The following is a 23,701-nucleotide window of genomic DNA, read 5'->3' on the forward strand; positions in this document are numbered from 1 at the left end:
AGACTGGTCAATAACGATGGACAGCGCAAAAAATTGGATACAAACTTTTTTGCACAAGCATTCACACTGAGGGAAAAATAGAGACAAAGTCAGAAATTGTAGTATTGTACTTTATTAGTTATTTATTATCATATCAAAAACAAATTCCATTTTATAATATTTAAAATATATAATATGCTGGTACTACTCATTACTAATGCTGTGTTTTATGCATGATGCAGTTTCCCTAACCTGTGCATGTTGCTCATGGAAAGGAAGAGTCAATGGTAGGGCTGACCCCGAATTAGTCAAAGATTTGATGCTTCGATGGGCGGAGCCTGATTCGACTGTCAATCTCACAGTCATTTAACACCGTTAAAGAACCACACAAAGAATATTTTATTTGTTTTAAATAGCCGGCTACTTGAAATATACCCGCAAGGAACCCGCAGAGCCCACAGAGAACAAAAATAGACCTGCTACCTACTCTCTACAGAGCGGAGCGCCACTTCTGGGCCGCGCTGTGGCCGCAGCTGGTGGACTAAAAGCATTGACTATAATGGCTGCGATTAGCTCCGGCAACCGCAGCGCAGCTGTAACGCACCTTTGCCGGAGTCAGTGGATTTTAGGGGTCAGTTTAATGAATAGTGACTACAGCTCTGTAGCTTCGCAAGATTAAAGCGGATCTTGACAACTGTTCTTTTTAGGCCTTTGTTATCAATCTTTCAACGTATTCTTGTTTTTTTATTAATGTGTTAATTATTTAATTTGTCAAATGTATTTTTTACGCAATTCACAGATGCCAAGGTGAGGTCCTCCAAATACAGGTTTAATACAATCACCTGTCCAAAACACTAACAACTGACATCACTCTAATGATCTGATCTGATCAATATTATATATTGCTGCTGTATGTACACAAGTAAATCGCAGTTATTTCAGTTTTATCCTTTGTAGAGCTGAAAACCAGTTTTCTGGAATAGAAAAATGTGTTTCATTGTGAAATGTATCAAGTGAATAGCTTGCTACCACAAGAGGCTCCGAATTGTTGTGTAGCTGCTTCACAAAAACAGATTAAAGGGGGGAATTAATAAGGTTGAAGGTAGAGTAAAACAAGGACATGAAGGGGTTGGGAAGATGGCAGGCCAAAGGAAACAGAGGCCAACACAATGAACAAGGGGAAGAAGGAAAAGTACAAATGAACAAACAAGTGGGTTGTTTGGGTTATCAGTCAGAAGGGGTTATCCATGGATGGATGGGCAGATGTAGTGATGGAAAGCACCCTGGTTCTAGCAGCCAGAGAACCAGCCGCGGAGCCAGGGGTGGGAGCGAGCCAAGCCCAGGAGCAGCAGTCCAGCCCCGGGTCAGTCTGCTCCAAACTCCCCCACTGATCTCCACCCAATTAGCTTGGAATTCCATCTGCTGCCTGGAGTGACACACAAACACACACAAACACACACTCTGACATCAACACAAGTACTCTCTATCACACAGACGTGCAGACACATTCACCCATGCACACACATGCACACCACTTCCATTACCCATAACAATTGCTCAGTGACAAGATAAGTGATAGCCTCGTCCAGCCTCCTGCCAATTATATCCTAATGTGAAAGAGACTGATTCACTATCGTTCTCACACTGTTTGGAGGGTGCAGCCGTATGTGTGTGTGTGTGTGTGTGTGTGTGTGTGTGTGTGTGTGTGTGTGTGTGTGTGTGTGTGACTTGTAGAGGGCTTTCTCTATTTGCAATGGTGCTCTGTTGCAAACATCTGTGGCTAGGCCCCGACAGAAGGCTGCTCCTTTCTATGTTGGCTTCAGGCTAGCTGTCTCTCTCTTTCTTTCTCTCTCTCTCTCTCTCTCTCTCTCTCTCTCTCTAAGCCCCCCCGATCTCTCCAGCAATCAATATTTAACAATATCCCCCTTACTGAGAGACAAAGATGGAACATTTGGGGAGGGAGAGAAGAGAGGAAGTCAAGAAAGTTTGAGGGAGGAGAGAACAACACTTACATTTGTTACTCTTTCCCTCACCTGCCGACAATAATTTGTGATGCTGAACTTTGACATCAACAATGAGTTGCAGAACATCTGACAAAAGCTACCAGAAGGTATTCATCCTTAATTAGAGTTTCTGCCATGACACACTCAGTCGGATTTCAAAAATGGGTGACAAACTGGCAAAAAATACAAGACTTCCTCCCTGGGCTGTTTGCTAAACAACTCTATAATTGAGTAGAATCAATGCACACTGTTTGGCCATCATGAGTAAGCACCGTTCCCTATTTCTAATTACTGACATGATATTTAGGCCTCTTTTAAATTCTGAACTTCGTTCCAATATGGTGCAATATGTACTTCAAAGTTTTTTTTGTTTGTACTGTAAGAGGGGCCAGTGAAATATACAGTCTTAATATGGTTGTATGGCTATGTGGTATAGTAATGTGTTAATGTACACAGCTTGTGAAGGAGTCATTGGTGCACTAGTGATCTTGTTTCTATTCATGGCTGTAAAAATGACTAGAAAGTGGGCATGATCAACGTGGTGATCACATTCACCGTAACAAGTAAAAGCTATTAAGCAGGAGTTCATTTTATTATCTATCATCTGGAATTCTTAATAATATAAGAATGAATACAAAACATTTTTTTACTTGAGATCCCCTGGAATGAGATGAGATGATACGTGCAGAGCAGCTGTTGCTTCTTCTTCTAATCCCAGGCTCTGTCAGCAGAGCAGCTCAAGGAACAGCTCAACATTTTGGGAAATGCGTTCATTCGCTTACTGACCTGGATTTAGATGAGAAAACTGATTCCACTGTCATCAGTCCTGTCAATACATAGCTGGGGGCAGCGGCCAGTTAGCTTAGCTTTGCACAAAGACTGGAAACAGGGGGAAACAGCTAGTCTGGCTCTGTCCCAAGGTAACAAAATTTGACTCCTAGCAACTTTTAAGCTCACTGATTGCCTATCACATTTGTTTAATCTGTATAAAAACAGAAGTTAAAAGTGACATTTTGCAGAGAATTTGCCTTGGCCGGGACTCCAGGAAGTTAGTGGTATTTCCCAAAATACTGAATTAGGATATCCGAAATTTATCATTTATCTCTAGTGGTATGTAGCCTAGCTATTGTCTTGGCACTAAAATATATTAAATGAAGATCACATGACGGTATTTATACATATTCTGACCCTTGGCTGTTGTCTTTAAACACAGGTAAACACACAGGGTCGAATTCACAAAAGGATTGTTGGACGCTAAACCTGCAAAATTAAGACAAAAGAAAACCCCATGTATGCTTAGTTTAATCCATATACACAGCGCACTGGTCATTTATTACTATCGCACTTACGCTGTGATCAAGTGAATGTGACATGATTAGAATGTTTGTAAAGTGGAGGAAGACAAAGAAAATAGCGAGGGACGAAGAATAAAGTGTTCAACGTATGGGATTACTTCAAGCTAAAATAAAACAACAACTCTGTAATGTTGATATGTATTGGGGGAGGAGCCTGCAGCAGGGTGGATAGTAACTTGTTAACACAAATTTGCAAAATAAATAAATAAATAACATAAAAAATGTTGTTGGCAACTTTTCACGTTACCTGTTTTATAACTGTATTATTCCTCTTTACTCCAGTATTTTCTTTAGGCCAGTAACTTACTTTCAATTTGACTTTCACTCAGCAGCTACCAGCTGTTATTTCTTTGGCAAACAATAATTTCAGAGAGAAAGAGAAAATATGAATGGATAAAACAGTCCTGTTGGGCTTTACCCATGATGCACAGCTTCCTCTGTATGTATGGTTTACCCTGCTTCAACAACGGGCTGCTCCTTGTTTAGATTATGTTCATAGATGCTTTAGGAATAATCAGATTGTTTTGTCTACCTATGCCACTGCAAAGCAAGTGGTTTGGTAGGCTACATGTCCATTATAAAAGATACAGGTAACAATAGTGGCTGGGCAGCAAGTGTTAAAGTGATCTTATCAACAAGTTCATGGAGATTTAAAAAGGAAAATAATTGTATTAAACAGAAATAGCCAAATTACAGATAATAAACAAGCAAAGCAAATTGTATTCCAGAAATAACCTGATGCACAGCAGATTAAATATATTTTTAAATATATTATACTTTTACTTGAGGTTTGTCATATTTTTCATGGGAGTAATTGTACTTTTACTTGAGTAAAGATTTTCACTAACTAACTAATGCTCACATGGTGAACATGAGACAGGCAGCTGAGATGAGGGTGAGAGCAGAACAAAGTCAAAGCCAGCAGAGCTGATGATTTGGCTTATTTATTTATTTATTGTTATCAAGGGCTCAGCTCAGTAGATTTCTTTACTTTAGGAAAGTTAAAAAGGTGTTTCTATATTTTAGAAAATGTATTCTAATGGCTCATTTAGTTATGTACTCTACTTGCATAAAATTCTCAAGAATGCAGGAATAAAGGACCCAGAGTCCCCGACAAATACTTTGTCCGGAGAGTGGGCTGACCAAGGATAAACTCCTGGGCCATTTGTTTGCCTCCGTCCGTGACCATCCTTGACCTTAAAAACGTGCGTCCTGAGGTGTGTATGTGTCGCTGCTACGTGTCCAAAAACAATTTAAAAGTAGTCAAAATGTTTACCCAGATATGAGCATCCTGCAGTATTTTAAGAGGAAGAGGACAGAGGTCACAGGAGTAGGAGTAGAAAAAACTGAGGAGGACTTACTTGTAAGTTGTGTGGATAGCTACTAGACATAGTATATTCTAAAACTCACATAGTAAAAAGACTCTGTTAGGCCAATGGCATGTAATCAGAGTTTGTATGGAAGACAGTTCTGTGTTCACAAATATTTGTTGCAGGGAGTCAGGGCCAAGTGAGACACAGATAAAATCACAGACAGCTCACAAGTATAACATTAGGATAATTAAATACATTTGTACTGTGTCCCTCTGACTGTGCACCCAAGTCTTCATAATCTCCCCTCTCCAGTCTATTCTCCATCTTCTGTCACCACAAATACGCTTTTTCAACAGCACTAAAAGTACATTCTATTTTCAAAAGTCATTAGAAATGAGCATTTAAGTGCTCTATTTTCTTTAGAAAATTGGGGGGCATGCCCCCGAACCTTCCTAGCATTTCAGTGTCCCCCCCAGGTTCAAAGTTGCTCCTACACCCCTGGTAATATGCATATATTTGGCACAAAATTAGCCCCATTCTTTGAAATTAGTAGCGTCTTCAGAGAGTCTGAGGCAACTTTTCCTGTGCGCCACCAATCCATTCTTTGTGAATTTTCCCCACAGTGTTTTGCCTGTAGATTCATAACCATATGTCTACAGAGGCTCGTTCTGCCTCTGTCTGCTGGACGTTAACATTTGCTCATAACATTGGCTGGGAAGCCGAAGGCTGAATTCCACGACTTTGCACAAATTCGCTTATTACAACATTGGCTGGGAACCCGAAGGCTGAATTCCACAGTAAGCCAAGAAAAGACAAGGTCTTAGGCAGCATTCTGTTGAATGTAAGACAGTATAACGTGAATGAGGTTTTAATCTGCCAATATGCAGATAGCGTTTTTCCAGATTCCAAGTGCAAGGTATTTCAAGTAAATCTTTCACAAGTATTCTTTCAAATGTTTTACTGGCAGAAAAATAAGCCATAAGCAAGATAATTTAAATTAATTTAATCTATAGCTTTTGCAAAGGCATACTTCTAGACATCAACATCTTTCTTTTTCTGAGTTTGGCAGAAGCTCACTGCAGTAACTCAACTAACTGGAACGTAAACAAAAAGTGTTTTGGCTTTGAACCAGAAAATGCTGTATATCACTACGACATTTTATTTTTATGTTCCCTCTCATCTCTCTTATCTTCTTCAATATAACCCTGCAAAATGTGTTGTGCTTTGCCAAAGGAAATGTTTTTTGTCCTCCAGAATCGTATTCTGTTTAGTATATTGTTTGTGCTATACTTTCTGACAATAATTCTAATATAATGGGAGTTGTAGACATCATGATATATAAGCTTAATCTATATACATTTATAGAGCAGGTATTAGAAGTATACATTTTATTGTTGAAATGTATTTAAATCATAGTGCAAATACTTCGGAGCAATTATGACCTCATGCAGAACACTCACAACATGTAGCTGAGGGGTTAAAAGTTAATGTCCCACCTTGTTTTATTAAGGTCATCTGGTGACATTTTTAATTGAGGTTAGTAAAGCTGAGCTCATGACATAATCATGACATGTTGAGGCAACACAGGGGTTGACGCTTAACGTCTTAATAATTCATGCAGGTTGAGGATTACTGGAGAATGCCTGCTCTCTGTGTTATTGAAGGAATATGAAGGATGGATGGACAGATGGATAGAGGAGAAATGAATGAATAGAGGGATGGAACACAGAGTGCAGTGCATGTGTGTCTCTGTCATGGTATCACAGCTTCCCTTTAAAGAAAAGAACATACTTGTCTGTAGAAAATTGCTACTTGTTTCCGTCTCCAACCCATTTCCAGTGGGAAAATGTACCATTGTGTTTATTTCAATGCTATGCATGGTTCAATGAAAAGGGATTTTAAAAAGCGAGTTCAGTGCCCAACAGCAGTAAAGTGGTAAAGGCCTGTGTCTCTGGAGCCTCATGTGTGCCTCTTCTGCCTTCATATCAAATCCTGCTACAGCGGTATTTCTTCTGCCTCTCAATGCTTCCAACTTCCCAAATTAATAAAATGCTAAAATGTTTCCCTTCATATGAATCCAAATCCCTTCCAACATCCAGTGCTGGACAAAATACTACAACACAAGCATCCGCACTAATTCATTTTTGAGTTTGATACAAATATGTAGTGTTGTACGATCTGCTTCCAGCTTCTCTCCCAAACTGCAGCTCTTCCCGGCTAGTGGCCTTGCCCTACCCACTCCTGACTGCTGAACATTACTGAGATAAATACATGCTGCCAGTGGTTGCAAAAGCAATATGACCCTAGTTCAGTGCAAACTCTCCCCATATTGCACAAGTAGTGTGTGCATAAGTGTAGCTACATTAACAATTCAATCTCAGGGCTTCTTTTACATATACAGATACAGTTTGTGGGATCATTCACCACCTGTATTCTATATACTCCACTTGACTTGACTCACAATGCTTCATTGAACAACTTAGTATACTCACTGCTTGTTATTGGCACACTGCAGATGCTAAACTGAACACACCAATAGCTGGTATTATACAAGCTTTAATACATATGTTTTGATCATGTTGCCTAATGTGTATTTGCATCTGCTACGTTATAGCTGCATTTTTCAGTTGTGCGGCTAACACAGTCTGAAGAAACAGATCTACCAGTTTTAATAACTACTGCAATCTACAAGAGCGGCACAATGGCTGTAGCTTCACTCAAATTTTTCCTGCATAACTGTTTCTGGCTTCATTCAGCGGCCCCCAACCATGTGGAGAGTACGAGTGACGCTGCAAAGAACAAGTTGACTGAATGGGAAAAGATGGTCGAGCTCACATGTGATGAGGCCTGCATCCTTTCTTGTTGTTGGCAACTAAAGGCAGAATTCAGAATTAATTACATTTCCTAAACCTAACAACTAAAACATTGTAGCTGCCCCACGTGTACAGTGACACTTGCTAACATCAGCCACAGCTAAACCTATTCAGAAATCACCTGGGTGAGTGTGAGTATGGTACTTAGATCTGTTTGGAATCACAGCGGCTAAGCTAGCTGCTAATTGTCAATGAAAACCTCCACACTGTAGGTAGCATTGCCACCCGTCCCAGTTTTCCAGGGATTGTTCTCTTTTTTGAGCGACAGTCCTGGAAAATTTATATTCTTCCCCGGGACACGAATTGTCCTCTAGAATTTCCGGATTGTGTACATCCAATCCTGTGTCCGTAAACGGGTAAAAATGGGTAAAACAGTGGATTGGCCAATGCCATGTGTTTACTTTTATTTGATTGGTTGCAGAAATACAAAGTTCAACTTATCGCCTATCGCCTAGCAACTGCCCGTGCTGTCAGTTGGTCACGCGCATCCACACATCCAGGATGAAACCGGGTGAGTTCAGTTGCTAGCTAGCTTTTTTAAAACTTTCTATTTACTTAGTCTGTTTTGTGAAATGGGGGGAGAGGCGGATGAGGAGGATAACTACCAGTGTCAAAGAAAAAATTATTTGCAGACTGAGACTGGGCAAAAAGAGAAAACTTTTCTGAATGGGTAAGGCCCACCCAAGGCAATTTGTTCTCCGCTACCCGTCTTTTGTTTCCTGCCAAAATTTCAGTTAAATATGAAGGAAAAACAGCGCTGGAAGGTCATGCATAAACAGAGAACAAAAAGTGAAGCTTTAGTTCAAAACGTCCTAGCACCTTACAGCCAGGAGCATTTAGCTACAGAACTGAAACATACCCCATATTTTTCTGTCTGCTCTGATGCATCAAATTCGGGGAGTGCCAAACTATATCCATACACAGTCCAATATTTCCACAAAGACAACTGTGTTAAATGGGCTATTGGAATTTTACAAAGACCCCCATGTCATTAAAATCTACAGTGGATTCTCATGAAATGTAAAATCTCCAAAAGAGTTTTGCAAGTTTACTTCAGTGCAGTACAAAGAGATACTGAGACATGTACCAACCCGCTGGTTATCTCTATTGCCTGCAATTCAGCGGATCCTGGAGTGTTGGCCTGCCCTCAAGTGTTATTTTTTGTCACTGGGAAAGAAGGATTGTCCTGACATTATCTGGAAGGTTATATGCAGAAGTGGTGCTGATGCTGCCGACAGCAATGATGAGGATGATGTGACAGTGTCTGAATGTTTCCTGTTGCTCATGCACAATGTAAGGCAGGAATTTGACAGCACAACTCACAAGTTGGAAAATGAGTGCTACTCTACTGGATGTTCACGGAGTAATTAGCCGATTGCGCAGCCAACTAATCTTGAGTCGTGCAGACAGATTTTATGGTAGTAAAACAAAGCAAACACTCCGAAAACTAACACTGGTCGACAGCTTCTTTGAAAAGGCTGTTCAATACCTGGAGGCTAACTTTGAATTTGATGATCCAGTTATGTCAAATGCTAATTGTCTGCGACTGAGTGGTCCGATGGAATGTAATGCTCTCAAGCGACTGGTCGACAAATTAGCTTTGAGTATTGACGAAGACAAACCGAATCAGGACTACATTATACTGAACAATGTGTTTGAAAGCATCCCAGAGCTGACACCAGACTAGAAATGGGCTTTTTTTTCAAGAAGGAGAAAGCAGCAACTGAATTGCTCAAAGTGGTATCATTTGTTTTTTTTGTTAGCCACATGGAGGATGTCTGGTCAGACAAAAGGAACGGGATGTCAGTGGGGTTGGTCAAAGCCAAACTTCAAGTTAGATTAAACTATAAATTATCACGTTTGGAGTTTAAAGCATTCATTGAGGGACAGCCGGGACTTCTGCAGGCAGCAAAAAGGGATGAGAAATACACATGGAAAAAGAGGTGAGAAATGTCAGTGTTAGGTTGCCCAAATTTATTAAGTTAACAAAAACAGAACAAAGTTGTTTATAATCTATTATAATACATTTAATCATGTTTTAATTGCTAAAGGGAGTATAGCCTATGTTTCCACAAATTATTAGATTTTATAATAGATTATAATTATACGGGATATGTTTACACATAAAAGTGTATTTAATGTATGTATTTCCCAGTTTTTCACAAATCAAAGGTGGCAACCCTAACTGTAGTCCGGCTGCTTCTTAAACCACAATGTGCTGCTTTCTATTTCTTCACATGTTAAATAAAAAAGATTGTGAGGAAGGCACCTTTTGACGGAGTCTGACTAAGAAACAGAAACTAATGTACCCAGTAATGTAACTGATTTCAACATTAAAATTCGGTAATTTCTCTTTCCACGATTAGAGTAATACAAAATTGCAATTGATTACATTTTCCAAATAACAGGCTCACTACACTACACTACACTACACTACACTGCCTGTGAAACTTGTTTGTTTCATTCCACACATATGAAGTGACACAGAGTTTTGAACTGCCAAGAAACTACAGCTGATCCTGAATCAGAAATATGTTAATTGTTGGTTCCATACATCATGACCTGTTTTAAACATCTTAGTAGATTCTTGCTCAGTAGTTATTGTCTTCCTGCCCATAGCAGCACTTGAGAGAGGGTGGTTGTACAGTTCAGGACTGACACCAACATAACCAGGGGCAACCCTGCACTCCATTTAATGAAGAGACATAGAGGCAGATATCAGGTCAAGGTTTCAGCAGAAAATATACACATCAACTTGAGCCTTTATGTTGGAGAAGACGTCTAACCCACTCTGACTCTAAAGAATGTCTCAGACACTAAGCAGGAAAAGTCATATCACACTACAGCTGCATGTGATGTACCAAGCACAGTTAATGGTGGTATCTTTAAATAGCTGATTAGTAACTCGTGGATTTCTATTTATATGACTACCACCTAAGGCACAGCGCACATGGAAATGTCAACATTTCTGCTAATTGTGTCACCATCATAATTATAATATTTACTAATAAACACGGACAAATTCGGTTTGGCAAAGAAAAAGCAGAGACCTTCAGACACCTTCTGTGCTGGAGAGATATCCCTAGTGACCAATTAGTACACTTAGCAAACTTTGCAGATCATGTAGCAGTGATAGAAAAATGCAAACCTGCCTCCCCAAAGCAGTGCTGTCCTTCTATTAATAATTTTTGAAATGAATCAAAGGGTAAAACTGTAAACCAGTGAGGATTTAAATACATTGAAATAAGAGTCAAGTTATGGGGCTGCATATTTATTTTCATTATGTGTTTCATATTTAATAAGAAAATATATGTTTTTTTAATGTTTCATACCAACTTGAATCTTAGATTAATACAATTTTGTTAAAACATTATGTACTCTGCACTGTAAATATTTAATATTTAATATACATTTACATATCGGTTGTGTTCAAATCTGTTATGTTTTATTATTTAGCTTGTTTAAAATTTATTAAAAAATTATTAGAAATGTATTGACATGACTGTACTGAACTAACAAAACCAATTTCTTAAATATAGACTTTCGGCTAGCCTTATAGATGGTATTTATTATAAGACGGTCACATTATTCCCTGATCCACTCATACCAATCAGTCATTTGAGGCCTTTTCCTGCAGCTTTCCAGTTAGTAGCGGTCACTTTCAGAACAGACAGAAGATGGCGGATCAAGTGGAATCTGTGGGAGGATTTGTTGGCTTTCTTTTTATCACAGAGAACATCTGTAAACACAATTAGGTGCTAGTAAATATGCTTTGCGCATGCAAGCTGGAAGACCAAGTTATTGTATCAGCCACTCCAACTTAGTTCTGTTTGGGATGGTTACTTTATGACACTTCTGCTGCATTATGTTTATGTGCGTACATTTCTACAGCTTGACATAACGGAGTACTCAGATGCTCTACAGAAGAAGCTGAGTCATACAAGTGCTTTTCACTCCCAAGCTTTGTGATGGATCTCTTCCTACTGGCCATGAATTCAGATTACCTGGCACATCTACACTCAACACATCCCCTCCACTTATGGATCCTCCAATTCACTTGACAATGGACTGTTAGTTTATGAGGATAAGAAATTTAAGAGGATAAAAAACAAAAAAGAATGTTTGTTGTTTTGAGAAGCCAGTCACAGCAATAAAATGTCCATAAAGCCATTAAACTGTGGCAATAAAATAGAACAGCACAGGTAGTGATTTTGCTGTTGTGCATTACACAGTGCACTGTTTAGAGACTGAATCTGTAACCACACTGACCAAGGGCACAGGTTCAACTCACAACCAGACTTACAGACAGGTCAGAGCAGAATTGTGGTGATATTTGGCCTACAGAGCTGCAGTGTTTCTTGTTGCATTCAAGATGTGTATTTGCGTGTGCATTTATTTTCTTAATTTGTGACCAGACATTTTCATAATGATAGCAGTGGCTGAAGCTTTTCTCCCACAGAAAGGTTCGGAATATGAAACATTTATTTTCTATATCTATGAAATCATGAAAATATAGTATAACAAGACTAGAGTCTAGAGCCAGCTAGTGGCTCTACCTCTCTCCGGCGGTTCATTGACATAAATGCCAATATTAGCATGCTAACATGCTCACACTGACCAACATAGTTATTATTTATATGTTCATGTTCACCATCTTAGTTTATCATGCTAACATTTATTAATTAAACACTAAATTAATTTAACACTACTATCTGAGGCTGGTGGGAATGTCATAAATTACAAATGAAAATATTGACCTGATGGTGGAGCTATAAGAAATCATGAGGAGAACATGATTGAATATGACCAAATTTCATGCCAGTCCACAATGTCATACCTAAAACCTGAAAAATGAGTATAATATGAGAGAAAGTCAGGAGAAAAGACATATGGAGAGGGTGATGAAAGTATGTGTGTGTGTGTGTGTGTGTGTGTGTGTGTGTGTGTGTGTGCGTGTGTGTGGATGTGTGTGTGTGGATGTGTGTGGATGTCAAGTCAGTGCAGTAGAGCTGTAGTGAAAATCAGGCTTGGCAGTTGAGCATATAAAAGTAAAAAATTGTGGAAGGCCTCTAATCCCAGAGAGGAAACCCAGCTCTTCAATACTTAATACAATTTAAAAACATGGTTACCAGCCTTCACTTCAGTTTCATCAGATGAAGTAGCTGAGCATGTGTGTGTGTGTGTGTGTGTGTGTGTGTTTGTGTAGTCTGCACATATACAGCACATACACCACTATCTGTAAGTTTGCTTATTCCCTTTTACATTAGATACGTTTGTATATGTGTGTGTTTTGTAGGCGTGTGGGTTTGCGTTCCCCTATTTTGCCCCCAAGACCTGCATAACCTACACAGGGCAGGATAAGGGTGATTAGACTTGTGTGAAAACTGATGACGCTGCCTATAATGCAGTGGTAACGTATGAGCCTTTCCCCCAGCCAGTGTTTGACAAGCTAACATGCATGCTTCGATCTCCAGGGTGATAGAGTGCATCAGTGTGTGTATAACCTGCTGCTGTGTAGCGGATCCATGCACCTGTAAGTCTGCCTTGAATATGGAATGACTGTTGAATATTTCACATCCTACATCTACTGACATTACCCCCTCATCTCATAAATCATTGTTTATGGATCATTTAGCTTGTGTCTGCTGTACGCACCAGTGTGCGTGTGTGAGACAAAAAAGCATTTTGTCACGGAGGAGCTTGTGTTGTTTACACAATGGCATCAGATACACAGAAGTCTTGCACGAATGCAACACTGATAAAGGACAAGCACACACACACACGCATACCGCACACACTCACACAGTGATATCATTCATAACACTTCCGTCTTTCAGAAACAATATGTGTCTCTTTAGGATCAATACACTATGTTGCAGCTTTAGAGAACTACTCTGAACTCAAAAGCACCTAATCACAGAAAATACACTGCAGTAAACAGAAGAGCTCACACCCGAAGACTGCTAAGCAATACGCATTCTGTTTGGTAGCCGAATTCAGCGTCCACATGTGCGTGTGTGTATGTGTGTGTGCGCGTATGTTTATCTCCATGCGGATCACGAGGCCGTTCTGTTTAGTGAGCTGTCAGACATTTGGCCAGGGTCAGAGCCCAAGGGACTGAGATTGCGGAGGGGAGTGTGGAGGGAGGAAGGAGGTAGAGAGGGGTGAGAGGTCTGGAGGGACACTGGTGAACTGTACAGACAGACTCTGTGAGAGGACTTACAATGGCCTTCGGCAGCGCGAGAAAGAAAGACAGACAGAGGGAGTGCGAAGGAGAGGCTTTAAAGAAACTCAAACCCTGGAAGCGGAGAGCTGTTGAATACCAAGAAGTTCCTTCCCCAGTGTAAAGTGCAGGGAGCCAGTGCTGTCTGTATACAGGGCCCCTAGACTAGTCTCCAAGCTCCAATCATGTTGTTGTTAAGGCCTTTCTCCTCCATGTGAACTGCCCCGACCACTAGCGCTCTAGGCTCTACTTCCAGAACAGCTTTCTATTTTGCCCAAACTTTCATTTCATTGACTCTATATACGTCACTCCCTGACCCTTATTTGCCCTCCAAGAAAAAAATAATCATAATAGGTCTTGGGGGAGGAGGCAGAGAGGAAAATGTAGTGAGCACATTAAAAACACACAGGCATCAGGAAGGGAGGGGAGATGATCGTGTGTGTTTGTGCCGTGCTTTTGTGTCCAGACCAAACCTGGGCCTATGTGAGCATGAGAAATGGATATTGAAAAACAATACATAAATATTGTTCCCTGTCAGCAAGATTAGAAAAGCAATATCCCATCCCTGGGATGCATGCACGGCCGCTGGAGACAGAGAAGGAGAGAGAATGTGGTGGTGGGAGAAGGGTGGGAAAGGGAGGCAGAGAAAAATAATTCAGGTAAAATTCTGCAGGTGCCAGAGGGTCAAAAGTGGGGCAAGACATGCACAAAGATAGAGAAAATCCGAGAATTAAACAAGCTATAACTACATTCTTTCAAGCTGAGACAAAAACATTTACCCTGAGCAAAAGAAATTAGGTACCCCTTCTTGCTGCTGTAAAACAAAAAATGTATCCCACTGTTCCATACCTTTCCATGAGGCACTCTTGAGTGAAAGGAAACTGCCGAGTCCAGGTGAGCTCACGCCTTCCATCAATAAAACATTAGCTGCCAAAAACTTCTCCAGGGACACACTGCCAAGTGAGCTTAACAAATGGAAATTCAAATTGCATGAGGGACCCGTGCATGAGGTTATACTGTATGTGTGGGAGAGGGAGCGGGTGTTCGGCGATTGTTTACCATTTGACATTTCTATTTAATTTCTTGTTGGACCATGGTGAAATGACAATCAGAGCCTTGCATTTGTAGTGGTAAATAATTTGAAAGTGGTGGCAGGCAGTGGGTGTCTCAGATGTTGCTCCTCTAACAGCCTGTGGGGAGACTGCAAACAAACAGCAGCCAAAAATTCTAGTATCATTGTGTTTTTGCAAGTGTAGCTGCAAGTTAAAGTGCAGATTTTTGGCTCCAACAGGTATTATTCACATTGTTCTCTAAATGACTGAACCTGCATGGTTTCTACACCCAAAACAGCTTCATTCATTATTCCTGTTTACATCAGCTTTCCACCGTCCTTCCTCACTCTTCTTCTGAGCCTCTGCAGCCTATACTACGTAGGAGTAGACAAGGTGCATTGAAAGGACTCAAAGTGGAACACAAAACTTGTATTTTTCAATGCCTGGTTACGTCAACCTTTGCTGGTACCTTCCAGCAGCTGCAATGTAAATTACATTTAGCTTTCAAATGATTTCTTTCTAGCAGGAAAGCTTCAATGTCACAGCCTCCTGATGTAGTTTTCTACAAGAATAACTTGGTTTGACCAAATTTATCAACTCCCAACAGACATAAAAAATACACAGCTTAATATCAGGCTGAGAGTTGTTTTGCTATGTGAATGTAGTCTGCATAGTAAGAGGTAGTGCTGGATCAGACACAATATTTTTGTCTTAAAAGTTGGTCCCTGTTTTAGATTGGGTGCTACTAGTGTCCTGTATCCTGTTGGGCTGATGGTGGGCTCTGACCAGTTATAGATTGCCATCTTTCATATTCTGCATAAGGTACGCAAGTGATCGGGAAGGAGGAACAGCCCCACAGTTGTGTGTGGAAGAACGCTCTGTGCAAGGAATGACGTCACCTTGGGTTTTGTGATTTTTCTGTACTTTCCTGCATTTTATAGACTAAAAGATTGATCAGTGAATCCAAAAAATACATTTAGCTGAAACTTTTATCCAAAGCGACTTACAATTGCTATACATGTCAGAGGGCGCATGCCTCTGGAGCAACTAGGGGTTAAGTGTCTTGCTCAGGGACACAATGGTGGATGGGTCACAGTGGGGGATTGAACCTGGGTCTCTCCCACAAAAGAGATGTGTCTTATCCATTGTGCCATCACCACCCCTTAAAAAATAATGAACAGGTAATGGGAATTGATCATTATCTGCATTCCTAATAAGAGGGTGTTTTCTACTAGAACTGCCCATCTAAGAAATACAACACCGTCAGTTGTTGCAAAATGCCCACAAAGGACATTTCAATCAGGAGAAACTACTTCAGAGTCCTGCTACAAAGAAATGTAGTTATTTGATGCTGGTGTAGACAATAACAAAATTTTGCAACATATGTGAGGGGTCTTTGGCGAGGGCTGTCACACCATGAGTCTTAGAAGAAGTCTACACAGGGGCTGACAGAGGTTTTGGCAAAGTCTGATTGGTTGTAGTGAAACACTCTCAGCCAGCTGATTGAGTTAGTGGTAATTAATAAAAATCTAAATAAACCAAAGGTGAAGACAGCCTTCCTGTCTTCCTCTGTCTCCTTTCACTTCATACTTTCACATTCATGTGACAAATCCCAGCAGCAACTGCAGGAACTATGGCTCTTGTCTGTCAGGAGCAAAGTAAGAAGTAATATGATGATGTAAAATGTCAGACAGCTGTTCATTTCCTTATTTTCCCACTGACAGTCACTGTCTATCCCATGATCATTCAACAACCTTTAGCAAGTAGTTATTAAAGTTACCATGACGACAAACATCCCCTAAATTTACCGTATGAAGAACCCAAACGACAATGTTTCCCTAATCGTAACAATAAGGTATTTTAATCCAGAACCATGGTCTTTCCCTGAACCTTACCAAGTCATTTATGCTCTAGACAAACTTTACCACAGCATTTTAGATCAATAAAGTGGTTTAACAGTTTTGAAATTGTGATGCTGATAGGGGTGACAGATGAGTAAACGTGTTGTCCTGGAAGGCAAATGCAAACAATGTATTTAGACATTGCATGCGTCCGTTGTTTGCCAATGTGACACACTGCATGAGATAAAACTAGCAATCGTGATACACAGTAATTATTTGCTCAAATTAAAGGCAGTTGGACTTGACAGTGATCCTGCTGATCCTGCTGATCCATGCGATTATGTTGTACTAGTTGTTTCGTGGTGGGAGCTCTTCAAGCTGGCCTCTAGCACGAGAGAGAGCTATGCTGTTAATGTTAAGCTTTTGGCGACCATTCCGCCGCGAACCTGCGATCTATCCTTTAAGGAACCCCCAAACCGTGGACTGGGAGCGACCAGCGGCAGGCTTTGGCATCCTGGTGCTGGAAGCCCCTTCCAATTGTAACAATTGTTCCCTCAAAATGACTTTAGTGTGAAACTTCTGTTCGCCTGACCAGTGGCACAGTCGGGTTGGCAACGACTGGGAATAAGCCGCAGTGGGCTCCAGCTTTTAGTTCGAACAACTGTTGACTCAAAATGATTTTAGCTCGAAAACGACTGTTGAATGTCTGTTTGCTTGAATGACTTAGTTGAAGAGACTGCTCGCTCAAGACAATTTTAAGCTCGAAACGGCTTTAGCTCGAAATGACTTTGCTCGAACGCTTAGTTTGAAACACTTGTTAGCTTGAAAGACTGTTCTCTCTAATGATTTTGGATTGAATGAAATGACTGCTGGCTCGTGATAGCTCGAAAGCTGTTAGTTTGATGTTCGCTCGAAACGACTATGCTCAACATGAGCTTGAAGCACCTGAGCTTTAGCGCGAAGCGACTTTAGCTCGAAACGGCTTTAGCGTTAAACAACTTTAGCGCAAAACGACTGAGCTTGAAGCGAACGAGTTCGAAGTGACTGAGCTTGAAACAACTTTGGTTTACAATGACTTGTTCGTTGGAACGACTGTTAGCTCAATGTGAGCTTGAAGCAACTGAGAGGTCGAAGTGACTGGGAGCTCAAGCGGATGATAGCTTGAAGCTACTTTAATGCAAAAGGCTGTAACGCGAAACGACTTTAACATGAAACGACTGACTTGACGTAGGATCGAAGTGGCTGAGCTCGTAGTGACTTTACCAAAAGGTGACTTGGTTTAAAAGGACTGTTCGCTCTAAACGATTGTTGAGTTCGATTGAGTTCGGGTGGGGAATGCAAGAGCCGTGCAGGATACGAGCGAAGAAGAGGAGTCAGGACGTGTGGGTATTTATGGAAATGCTGGCGATGACGTGGTTGATGTGTGGTCCCGCTCCTGAAACTCTGCTAATGAGCACCACTGCATTTTAGAGTGCTGATCAGTAAAAACAAGCTATTTACAATGTCAGTTTGGCCTCTCATATCTGATATGAATAAGGCTGCAACTAACGACTTTTCGTTTTCATTGTTGATTTAATCGTCAAAAAAAATGTCAGAAAATGGTGAAAATGTCTATCAGTGTTTCCTAAAGCCCAAGATGACGTCCTCAAATATCTTGGTTTGTACACATCCTGAAGATATTCATTTTACTGTCATAGAGGAGTAAAGAAACCAGAAAATATTCACATTTAAGAAGCTGTTATACCGTAATGGAAAGTATTATTGCAGCGCTAGGGCCCATTGCTGCATGTCATCCCCCCTCTCCTTTCCTGTCTTTCTTCAGCTGTCCCTGTCTAATAAAGGCACAAAACCTGGGGGAAAAAATCATCAAAATCATCAAATAGAAGGTGTTGTTCCGTCGCACCAGTGGCTCCCAGTGTTCATTATTAGTGTGAAGTGAAAGGATCAGGCCTACTGCACTTGCAGGTCATGTCATGTTGTGTCCCATTTAGGTGTGAATCCCGGCTATGTTTCTATAATTCTGTCTTCAACTGGGAAAAGAGTGTGAAAATTGAAAGTGTTGTGTATGCACTAAAATCGCACTCATGTTGACTTCTAATGCTTCATTATCCAATCAAAGCATCCCCTTGATCTGACAAGCTCTCCTCCTTCCTTTCATCCCCTCTTCCTTCATTCTTTAATCACTCCATCTCCTGAATTTCTCTGCTATTTGGAAGATGAACAGTCATTCACATGCTGTGCGCTTCCTCAGTTTTCTCTTCAAACTTCTCTCTAATTTGGTATGCAGTAAGTAGTTTACCTGTCATGTGGCTCACCCCAGTGAATGTAAGCAAACTCTCCCCCTTTTCTTTCACTCTGTCACATACAAACACACTAACAGATGAATGTATACCCAATATGTGGTATGTGGCTTTCATTGCAGCTGCCCCATGTCCAACAGGTGCTGATGAAGTCTTTATTTATCTATGGTGGTCGCCAGGGTGATGAGACAGAAGAGTCGGCTACTGCTGCGGTTGTCATGGTGAGGACTTTTAACTTTGATTGGCTGGAGGCATGGCCCGAGGCGTTTGGAAGGCCTTTGGTGGACTGTGGCCACAGAGAGTGACAGGAAGCTGACCAACAACAGTGCGCACACACACACACACACACACACACGTCACATTATAAGTCAACACACAAGTGAATACATTTTATGCATCAGTTCAATTATGTTCGTGTTAATGTTAGACAAAAGTGTTCAATTATGTTTAAGCATTTATGAGCATTTCCATGCATGCATATTATATGTGAATTTAGTTCCATTATGTGTATTAATGCAAATGAAGGCGTGTGTGTGTGAGGTGGTTAAGAGGGCAATGCGTGTTCAGTAATGTCTTTTGACCTTTTTTTGTCCTTTACTGTATTAAATCTGTTGCAAACTTAATTTATTTATTTTTTTTAAATGTGAATGTGATTTGGTATCTGTCTACATCTTTGTATGTACATAATTGTGACTATGCAGGTTTGTCAGTGGCTGTGGGTGTACTTTGTGTAGCGGGCACCCATGCATGTCTGTGTGCATATCTGAGACTGGATGAGTGACTGACTCCAGAGCTATGACAGCCCAGCATACGACAGCACAGTTATGGATTTTAGCTCGAGGGGTGCTGTAGGGTTTCACGAATCAGTCTGTTCCCTTCATACTTCTCGTTCTCTCATCCCCTTCTCCTCTTCTCCCTGGGTCTTCAGTCACTTTTTCGAATCAAAACTCCCCTTTAACCATGCCGCGACAAACTTTGATAACTCCTGACAACCCCCAGTCAGTGTTTGCCTGTAGTTCATCAAGGTTGCGTGTGATTGGGCGAGAAAAGTTGACACCGTGGAAAGTTTCTCTCCGAGGTCCAGGTTACAGTTGATGTAATCACTTGTAAAGTTTTGATTTCGTTTGAATAAGAAAGCAACACATTTGGTATGAAATTGGGAAAAGGTGAAATGTGTTTGGTTTAAAATGTGTTTCAATAAATACTGCAAAACAGCGACTTACAAAAACTTTGTAAACAGAGGACAAAGAAACACAGCCAGCAACAAGTGCATCAAAAGAACTTCCTGTTTTCACACTGTATTTCACATCCTGCCTATCAAATGTAACAAGGTGGGCACGGCTTGACACGACCAACTGTATAAAACACGTCTCCTAAAAAAAGCCCTCTAAAATCAGTGTGTTCCTGCCTGTCAGGAGGGAAGGTTATGGAAAATAAAAATGCACGTATTCAGCCTCTGTGCTTTGGGGAGCTCTTACTGTTTCCATCCATGGAGCAATTTGAGCATCGAGGAAAGAACAAAAAAGGTAAACACATGTCACTCAGTTTCAGCATGCTTCAGTGGTGACTGGTGCATGCCAGTGAGTCCATGTTTTTGTGTCTCCTCTTGTTGCCTCTTTTTTTGTGTCTCCCTCAGCTATCTCCCTTTGTCAGCGTGCATATGTGTGATTTTATAATTTCGCTGCTTTAATATATGTGCCGATGTGCATGTGTGGGTCTAACAATTACTTCTCAATTGTAGTTATTTACTTGATGTACCGATACAGATGGTGTTGGTAGAATAAGCTCAAAACCTAGTAAAATGTCCTATACAATAAATACCACTTGTTATGACAACAACAATGTATGAGAAAGAAGTGCCACAATTTATTCTAAATTTCCACTTTAAAACTTTTTATGTGCTTCATGTGTATTTGCAGCTATATAACAGCCTAGTACATAGCTCTATATTTGTCTCTGTGCCACAGTACAAAATGGATTATCTGCAAAGCTGCCACAGTTTTTCATGCTGAAATTGTAATGGTGTTAACGATGAAACTGCCTTTGAGTCTTGACAGACCAATAGGTTGGAATGACTATACCTCTGACGCAGGCTGTCACTCCGATGACCAGAAACCTAGTGACAGTTTCAGAAGAAAAGCATTAAGACTTCAACTTTCTTGCGCACTTGCAGCCAAATTCACTTAGGGATTGTATTAAAATGATTTTTTGTGCACTGAATGGGGTTGGGGTGGGGCAGAAAAGTGGGATGGCTATATCATTTTTGTTTACCTCATGCGAAGGCTGTTTTTTTATTACAGCAGTTTGATGTTTGATTGATACAAATTTTGATTCACTTCTCATCATTTTCAGGAATGTTTTCTCCTGGTAAGCAGTGGAATCCATGCATTTAACCTCTTTCTGTCAGTTATTTACTGACAGAAAGCGCAGGACAATAACAAACCATTTACCTGACCTTGAACTGCTCTCGGCCTGTCAATTTGCTATTTCTGTGCCAAGCAAGTGTAAATGGTGCAAAGGTAATAGCAGGGTGAAATGGTTGAAACATCCTTAGATGGGTCTAGTTGCCTGCACTTAACCATACTTAAGTTGTCCTGACCCTGATGTTTCGCTAACATTCACCAAATGCTTTTAGTTAGTCTTAAATATAACCATACTCGAAAGAAAGTAAACATTTTGCAGATACTGTACAGTTTGAATGCATCTGATCATCTAACATTTCTTATGCTAAACCCAAAACCTGTGCTGAGCTTGCAGAACTCACAAACTTCATTTCACACGTCATATTATACTTAATTGTTATTTAGGCTTTTCATATTGCAGTTGCATACCAACAATAACAAGAAAATTACTCACATTACAATCACCCCCTTCGATTGCATCTGCATAGCTGTAGTTTCAACTAGTCAGCTTAACGACAGTCATGAATTTCAGATGCTGCACTAAATGTTAAAAAGATCCCTGTAATGAAGACAGTATTCATCTGTTATTGTTCACTCTCTTTATTAATGCCTTCTATGCACTGGCTATTGAAACTAGTAAACTACATTTACTAATCCAAGTAATGCTGAGTTACTGCATTACTGAACACACCATCCCTGACGTGAAGGTCAGCGGGACTGGACCTTATGTTGTTCAAGTCAGCTGTTAGCAAAAAAGCTTAAAGAAGAGAGGAGAATGAGGGAGAGAGGTGTTCTTTCGACAGCTGTAAGTAGGCTAACATTACTGCCATTATTGGTCGTTTTTCCATTTCAAGTACCAGCTCAACTCACCTCGCCTCGCCTCGACGCTACTCGACTGGGTTTGGCCGTGCTCCGTTTTCCATTGCAAATAGTACCCCTCAATGTCGCTGGTCGTCATAGCGACGCCACACACAACTGCCGTGACGTAATGTCTCTTGATTTAAGTTAAAAAGTTTCAACATTACTCAGAATGTAAAGACAGATAAGCAGTATGAAAACTTTCAAGCACTTTTCATAAAACTGTCAATATTCGAAATCTACACAGTTGATTTCTCACCTCAAAACTTCTCAGAAGTGAATTTAGTGATGAATTAACATATAAATTGTAAAATATAAAACTTTCTGTTGCTGGCCTTTGTCAGGTGCACACAATGATGATGCAGTGAATAGTGACGATTCTCTCTGACCAATCACATTTCAGTATTGCGTCAGCTCACTTGGAACCTCGACGGAGGTGATACAAAAAAAGTGCCTGGAAGCTGTTACAGGTACAACTTTTCCACAATGGAAAACCAAAAAAAGGCGAGTAGAGTCGAGTCGAGCTGGTACTGTGCAGTGGAAAATGGGCTAATGTTGTCATCCGTTGTAAACTTTGTGCAACCTGCAAAAACCTTTCAACAGCTCTACATCTAACTTATTGAAGCATCTGCAGAAGCAGCACGGCAACGTGAAACGTCTCGGGTTACGCATGTAACCCTGGTTCCCCGAGAAGGGGAACGAGACACTGCGTCGGTTACGACACTATGGGAACTCCTCTAGGCGTAGCAGGTCTGAACGTGAATGAAATCACTCCAATCCTATTGGTTTGTTGCTAGAACGGTAAGGTGTGACGGAATAACCGGAGGAGTATAAAGCACACCTGTACACACTCATCATTAGCTTAAACTATGAAGCAGGCGCTTCAGGCGGGGAGAGAGGTGCGGCGGGCCGACGCAGTGTCTCGTTCCCCTTCTCGGGGAACCAGGGTTACATACGTAACCCGAGACGTTCCCCTTCGAGGGAACTCGAACTGCGTCGGTTATGACACTATGGGAACGAGATACCCACTAAACCGTACCAAAACCCCCGCCTGCCCCAGTGTGCAATAAAGTGGCACGAATAAGAGGAGAGCGCACGAGTGCCAGGTGCCGAAGGAAGGTCAAGACTGTAAAACCGAATGAATGTGCGCGGAGTGGCCCAGCCAGCTACCTCACAAACATCCTGCAAAGAGGCCCCGGAAAGGAGGGCTCGAGATGCTGCCATGCCTCTGGTAGAATGAGCCCTCACAGCCACAGGTGAAGGCAAACTGCGCACCTGATAGGCCAGGGAAATAGTCTGAACAATCCAGTTGCTAATAGTATGTTCCCCCACCCTCCTCAGAGAGGTGATAGCAAGGAGAAAGGCCATCTTGAGGGTCAAGTGCTTAGCCTCAGCTGACTCCAGGGGTTCGAAGGGGGCCTCAGCCAACGCCCCAAGAACCACCGCCAGATCCCAAGTTGGACCGAGTCGCAGGTCTCATCCTCTGGGCACCACGGAGAAAA

This window comes from Micropterus salmoides, unplaced genomic scaffold (assembly GCF_014851395.1).
Source record: "Micropterus salmoides isolate LMB-PRFRI ecotype aquatic unplaced genomic scaffold, ASM1485139v1 Ms_hic_scaffold_12, whole genome shotgun sequence".
In the NCBI taxonomy this organism is placed as follows: Eukaryota; Metazoa; Chordata; class Actinopteri; order Centrarchiformes; family Centrarchidae; genus Micropterus; species Micropterus salmoides.